Source organism: Nothoprocta perdicaria, unplaced genomic scaffold (assembly GCF_003342845.1).
Source record: "Nothoprocta perdicaria isolate Ctin4 unplaced genomic scaffold, notPer1 scaffold_492, whole genome shotgun sequence".
Classification (NCBI taxonomy): domain Eukaryota; kingdom Metazoa; phylum Chordata; class Aves; order Tinamiformes; family Tinamidae; genus Nothoprocta; species Nothoprocta perdicaria.
In genome coordinates this window covers 156,376-163,536 of record NW_020455746.1, presented here as the reverse complement: position 1 = coordinate 163,536, position 7,161 = coordinate 156,376, and the positions used below count along the sequence as shown (strand labels likewise).

Below are 7,161 nucleotides of genomic sequence, written 5' to 3'. Positions count from 1 at the left end.
TTTTCTTTTTCTATTTTTTTTCTCCTCTCTCCTTTAATCCGAGACTTAAGATTCCCTGGACATGTGAATTCTCTTTGGCGTGCGTTTACATTGATCTTGTCGCGGACCACCGGGATATTACTGAGATCTTTTCTCTAACAGATACTATGTGCTCCTTTGCTAGCCAAGCAGCCTGCCTGAAACTTCAGGAGAAACACAAAAATCTGTGTGTTTTCGTGATGAGGCATGAGTCGTGAATCTTTTTCATGCAAATATACTGGCTGTGCAAGACTCAGCCTTTCCCAAGAAAAAGAAAAGTGAGTGCCTCCATTAACGGCATTATCTGCCTCTACTGAATGTGCTTATTCCCCAGTTCCTTTACCCTTCTGTGAGYGTTGAATGGGCAATGCGAGGGAGATGCTGTCCGTAATTAGCGCTGATGACTCCGCCTTTGATGTTCTCGGGCGCGGGATGGAAGCGTTTCGAGAACTCCCCGCGGCGGAAGGGACGGAGAGATTGAATGAAGGAGAGGGGGAGGCCGGTGCTGCTCGGTACGATCCCTTCTGCGAACTTCTTCCTTAGTCCTATGTCTGTGTTACGGTTTTTTTGTTTGTTTGTTTGTTTTTTTCTTGTTCTTTTTCTGTGTACCGCGAGAATTTGCGTTGGGCATTTGGTAGCAGTGCTGTGGGTGAGTCTTGTCGTCAGCAGTGATGCTGGGATTTTGCGTCACGTTCTGCAGCTGTCGGGATTGTGATGTTGGGGCCTCCTCCTTCTCAGACACGGATTCTAGYGGGACTTAGAACAAGACCGATCAAACACTCGTAAGTCGAACAATCTCTTGGCACTGTGGCAATGGCCCTGAGTGAAACCTGTTCTCCTGTTTTGAAATGTGATGTTGAGCCTTATCCGAGGGATGTGGAGATACTGGGATCAACATGGCACATGGCATTGCCAAAGGAGAAGGATGGAGGGCGGGAGGGAAATAACTGCTTGTTGTTCTGACACTTCATTTTCCTCTGTATGCTGTTGAGGATGCTTGGGGAAGATCCTTAGGCTCTCTGGATGGCTAGTGGTGCTTGTTGTGGGGTATGTTGTTTGTAACCTCATTTTCTTGCTCTCCTGTATGGTATTTGTTAACTGCACATTGTACCCGAATCTTCTGAACAGCAGGGAAAAGTCTGTGTGTATTCCTGCAGAAGCATGAGCCATTAATCCTTCCCATGCAAATATGTTCTTTATGGAAGCCCCAGTCGTGGCCAAGGAAAGGAAGGAATAGAAGATTTAAGAGAAAGTAAGTGACTGGCATCGTTAAGCAACGTTATTTGCCTATATGTAGTCCTGTTATTCTGTAAGCAATTAGGAACACTACCAGTGAAGAAATGATTTCAGAGTATTGACAAGATATGGGCTATCTTTTCTCTTGGTCACTGGAGATTTTGCTTAGAATCTATTCTGAAAGAATGGTCTATTTTAATTTGCTGAAGAAGCAGCCACAGATGCCTGTGTTCCTTTATAGACTTGGGATCTTTAACTTGGATGGCTGCATTGTTGACTGGGTTATGCCTGCGAAGTTGGCCCAGCCAGCAGCAATTGTGAGTGAGCTCAYGTCTTCCATGTCACTTGTAGTTATACACAGGGTGAGGGATGACAGGAAGCACGTGGGATTGAATGTGGGAGGCTGTCTGGTGGGTTTATTTCAGTGAATGTGGATGTTCACTCTTCCAGAGTTGAGATGTCCTCTAATAGAGTGAAATCCGTGCTGTTTGTCACAGAATCATGGAGCGGTGGACGCTGGAAGATATCTGCAGAGGTCGTGTAGTGGAAGGCCTTCTGCTGAGCATGGCAAGCTGGAGCACGCTGAGCAGAGCTATGTGAGGCTTTTGATAGTCATATGGAAACTCCACAAAGTCTAGATAACCTGTTCCAGTGCTCGCTATAAGGAAGTGCTTCCTCATACCCGGAAGGAACATCTTGTGTTTCAGTTAAGGCCTGTTGCCACTTGTCCTCTTTTTGGGCATCCCTGCAAAGGGCCTGGCTGTATCTTATTTATCTCCTCTCTCCGCTTTCATATAAACGTTGATTTGATTCCTCACGACCACGCAACAACTTCCTAGTCTCTGTTCTCTGGAATGAACAGGCCTAGGTGTCTCAGCCTCTCCTCACAAAAGACATACTGCAGTGCCTTAATCATACCGTTGGTCTTCTTGGACAAAAGGGGGGCACCTTGCTGGCTCCTGGTGAATGTGTGGCCTACCAGCATTCCCAGGTCCTTCTCTGTGGCTGCTCTCCAGCAGGTCTGCCCTGGCATCCACTGCTGTAAAGGTTTATTTCTCCATAGCTGCAGGACATAAGTCTTGTCCTTAATGAAATTTCCATTGCCCCATTTCTCTAGTTGTTCGAAGTCCCTCTGAATGGCAACAAAGCCACCTGATGTATCTATTCTATACTGTTGTTCAGCAGTTTTTGTTCCTTYGTTATAAAATCTTGAAATGTCTTTTTGCTGTTTCATTTGCTTGAAAATGTATGTTTGGTATGATCTATCTCTTGTCTATTTCTTTAATGATRTTATGTCATTAGTGTGAGGCTGAAGATCTGCAGAAGACCTGGGCGTGAGAAAATTAGGGTGGCAGGTGTTGTCCAGCAATTTCTTGGCACTGTGGCAATGGTGCTGAATGAGGCCTGGGTGATCATAAGCAGTGCAAAACCCTGCCTGAGGGATGTGGTGATGTTGGGGAGGACGTGGCATGTATCATAACCTAAAAAGGGGAGAATGTCTTCTTGTGAGAACTCATTTCCCAAAGMGGTATGGTGAAGATGCCTGGAGAAGAGCCCGAGACAAGAAAGTTTTTCACAAATAGTCATCAGTGATTGTTTTGCAGTTGCAAGAGTTTGGAGTTGCAGGAGTCCTGATCTTGAGATGGTACTTGGTGTTGAAAAGCACTCCTGTCCTTTCATTGTGTCTTCCTTAACAAAGAAGTTTTGAAGGGCAGCAAAGCCTCCTGATGTATCAGCCACTGCTCCCAGATTYTGCATGATTAGCAAACACAGTGAGGCTGCACTCTGTCCCTTCCTTAAATGTCTCTTTTCATGTCCYATTTAATGTCCCATTTTCATGTCCCTTTATTTTCATTGTATGAATGACTTAAGCAAGATTGGGCCCRGTATGAACCCCTAGGAGACACCGCTGGCTGTAGGTCTCCAACTAGACATTGCACCACTGATCACTGGTGTTTGAGCAAGTGGGGTATCTCCTTTACAAATTCTGTTGGTCAGTAGGCATTTTAGCTATGTTTGTTCCTTTGTTGGAAATCATAAAATGTCTGTTTGCTGATTCATTTGCTTGAAAATGTATTTGGTACATATTGGTACAATCCATATTTTTTATGGTGACATTTTTACTGTGAGTCTAAGGATCYGCAGAAGACCATGTCAGCCTGGGAGCGGGAAGCTGAGGGTGTTGTTTGTCGTCCAGCAAACTCCTGGAACTGTGRCAACAGTGCTAAGTGAGGCCTGGGTGATCATGAGCAGTGCAAGGCCCTGCCTGAGGGACGTGGTGATGTTGGGGAGGACATGGCATGTGTCATAGCCTCAGAAGGGGAGTATGTCTGCTTGTCTTGAGTCCTCATTTCACAAAGTGGGATGTTGATGATGTCTGAAGAAGAGTCTGTGTCAAGAGAAGTTTTTCAGGGATGTTTGTCAGTGATCACATCGCAGTTACAAGAGCCTGGAGTTGGAGGTCTTACTGATCTTAAGAGGCTACTTGGTGTTGAAAAGCAACTTGGTTAATGGAAATCAAGAAGGAAGAGTCCTGAGAGKTTTTGCCTGACTTCTACTTATTAGTCCCCACCTGTGAAAAGCAGGAGGGAGCTCCAGCTGTTCTCTGCATACTGCTGCAACAGACATAGTTCATGGTCAGTTGGCATCGTTGTTTGTTATCTTGAATATTTTATTCCTTGTGTGTTTTCCTGTGTGCTATTTGTGTCACAGGAGTACAGGTTTCCCTCTCTGGCATTCCGTATGGCTACACATTCATGCTTATCCGTGTTACATATTGTCATTATGCTAGAGCTGGCAAACCTGTTAAATTAGTCTTTGCTGTAACAGAATGCTTACACAGTGCCTTGAGAAGTACTTTTTCCCCTATGACCACTGTATCACTCAACTTAGTGGTGCGAGTGGAAAAGGTTCATTTCTGCTCTGGGAAGGAGCGCTAGCTTTACTTATGTCTTCTGAAGTGAGATATGTCTTTGATAAAGCCTCAATTCCAGGACGGTGCTAATGTACATAGTTCCTTACAGGGTAGTGGCAGAAGAGGGAACCCCAAGGTAAGTGTGGGAAGGGAATATATGTTGCTCTCTCATGCAGAATATATTGGTTGAGAACCTGTTTTCAGTCCTTGGATCCTTGATGAAAGCTCATCGCTCCTGGCTCCTGACTGTGCGTATTAATGGCTCCCCTGGTGCTAGACCATGCCTGATTTCTTGAGAGCACAGCTAAATATATTGCGATAAAAATATCTTGGTGGGTGAGGGYGTGCATGTGTGTATCAGCTGGGACGGTTACTCCCTCCAGAACCAGTCCATTTCCATGTCACCAACCTGATTTAAAAGATGTTTCAGTATCTGTGTCCAAGACATAGACTCTTAGTTTAATGTCAATGAGATTATGGAATRGATGCTGTGTTTTGGCAGTGTGAGAACTTCTTTCTGCCTGTATGGAAGTGCATTTGACCTCAAGAGAATGACATCAAATTTCAGCCTTACTTTCTTTATGCATCTTCTCAGAAGTAGCAAAGGGAACATTATCAGTAATACAAGGAGTTCAGAGTTTGACCAGATATGCAACATGTTTGCAAGGCCTGCCTCTCTGGAGTTATCCTTGTTGTCAATTCCTAGGGAATTCTCTTAGAACTCATTCAGAAGGAATGATCCATTTTATTTTTCTTTCTCTATTATCTCAATCTGCAGCAGTGGCTGATGTGCCTGACAGGCAAATGCCTCTCTGTTCCCTCTAAGTCCTGGGATCTTTAACTTGGATGGTTGTAATATCACCTGGGTGATGCCTACAGACTTAACCGAGCCAGTAGCAATTGTGACTGATCTCATGCCTTCCGCGTGGCTTCCTGACACAGTTTGAGGTGGGAGAGGAAGCACTTGTGATTGAGTGTGGGAGGGTAGCCCATACTTTTATCTTGCTGGCTGTGGTGGGAATGTTTGTGGATGTCCGCCAGGAAAATGCAGTAGGATAAACTTCATGGCTTCGGTTTGGTTATGGGCTAGTTGGAYAATGTTAATGAGTATAAGACAACATGTGGAGATTAATTCTTGTATAGGTCCTGGAAGTGAAGAGATGGTTCCGTTGTTCTAGTAGTGGATATCTGCCTGGAAAGACAAGCAAGTGGAAAACAAGGGCCAGAAAAAGGATCTTSCCTGTGCAAAAGGAAGAACACTAGATTGTTGGTCACTCTTTATATTTTTTTTCAATGTTCTCCTTTTCAACGTACGTCCAGGTTGTCTTCCTGAAGTGAGGAATTACTGATGTTCCTAGGATCATCTGTACAAAATGTGTCTGAGACTAGTCCTGTGTCTGAAAGGGTAGACAATTCTGTTTTGGTCTCATAGAGATATTCTTTCTAATAATTTGTTCTTCGCCTGTGCTATACTTTCTGATGGCAAGCAGAGTGTGTGAAACCACGGATGAGCATCTGTGTTTGAAACCCAGCCTTGCAAGAGGGAAGAACCTGTGTCTGTTGTTAGCAGTACTCATTGGAAAATAGGATATCATTCTTCTGTGACTATGTTTGCTCTGCAAACAGGAGTCTGAAGAGAAAGCTCATTTTCCAGAAAGGGAGCTGAGGTGTTGGAGAAGTGTGCAGGCTTTGCATGGCCTGTGGGAAACCTGGAGAGCCCTTAAGTGTGCAAAGCAAAGAGAAGTGAGGACGAGGCAAGGGAGAGGTGAGGGCAAGCTCACAGCAAGTTCTTATCTTTGAAGGCATATCCAGGTGTGCTCCATACCACTGTTTCTGCAAGWTGACTGGCTCATACACAGAGAGAAAGAATGAGTTACAGAGAAAGAATTCCCCAGAAAAGCAGATGTGAAAAAAACATCAGAATTACCAAGACTGAGGACTCAGGACAAGACAGGATGAGAAAGAGGCAGGAGAGGTTTTGCCTGAAGTCCTTTCAGAGGTTCATGTCAAGAATGGCATCGCAAAAGAGAAAACACTTTACAAAATGGAAGAAATCAAGGAGCAAGAGAACTGAATAGAAGAAAAAAAATGTCGGGGTGAGAAGAGAATGGAAGAACATGAAAGGGAAGGAGTAGGAAAAKACAAAGCTCACCAGCATGAATCATGGCAGCTCGGCGTGAAGGAAAGACAAGACTGAAGAGGGCGATTTTTCTCATACTTCATTTTCCTCTGGCATCTCTTCTGTTTTGTGAGTCATCCCGACCTTCCCACAAAGAAAATGGGAGGAACTCCCCCGTTATTTGCGTAGTCTACCATAACGTTTTGGTGCAGAAGGTGGCACCCAGATTCTCGTTCCTGTTGCCTCAGCAGGCTTTGTTGTTTTCGTGCAGATTTTGCCCCTTTCCTATGTTTTCCTGCACCCCATTGGTGCAGCCACCACAGGGCTAAGGTCATTTTCGAGTCCTTCATCCTTGGCTACAGGAGAAAAAAAAAAACAAACAGACGAGAGAGAGARAAAAAAAAGAGGTACTCGCTCTGTCACGACTGGATCGGTGCAGCAAGCGAGTTGTCTGTCTTYGTAAGAGGCAAGAATCTGAACTGTGTGTAGCGAAGCTTGCGGTTGTAAAGGTGTTATTGCGAGGGAAGTGGGTTCAGGAAGAGGCCCCCGATCCGTCCTGGTGTTCCCTTGTGAAACGACGAATGGAGAAATCGGCGTTGTCTGAGCCAAGAGGGCAGCCGGAGCGGTGGTGCMGAAGCGACGGTGTGGGGTGCTATTCGTATCCCGGGAGGATCGGAGTGGCGGGGAAARCGCCGTTAGTCAGTGTCTGTTATGGCGGCTGCAGATCTGGCAAGTCAGAAAAAGGCGTCTGCCTGGTCGCGTGTGAGGCGKCGGGTCACACGGTGTCGCTGCAGGCTCAGAAACGGCGGCGTCTGCGTCGGCTCCGCCCCGGTGCGGCGGAAAGCCCGGCTGTGAGCGCGGGGGGAGCGGGAGG

General features: G+C 45.7%; 1 protein-coding gene across 1 annotated transcript in view; it reads left to right on the top strand.

Moving 5' to 3' along the window:
* The window catches only part of LOC112954201 (protocadherin alpha-8-like), a 21,401-nt gene that overhangs the window by 2,251 nt on the left and 11,989 nt on the right, over positions 1-7,161 (top strand). The gene's annotated exons all lie outside the window — the stretch shown is intronic.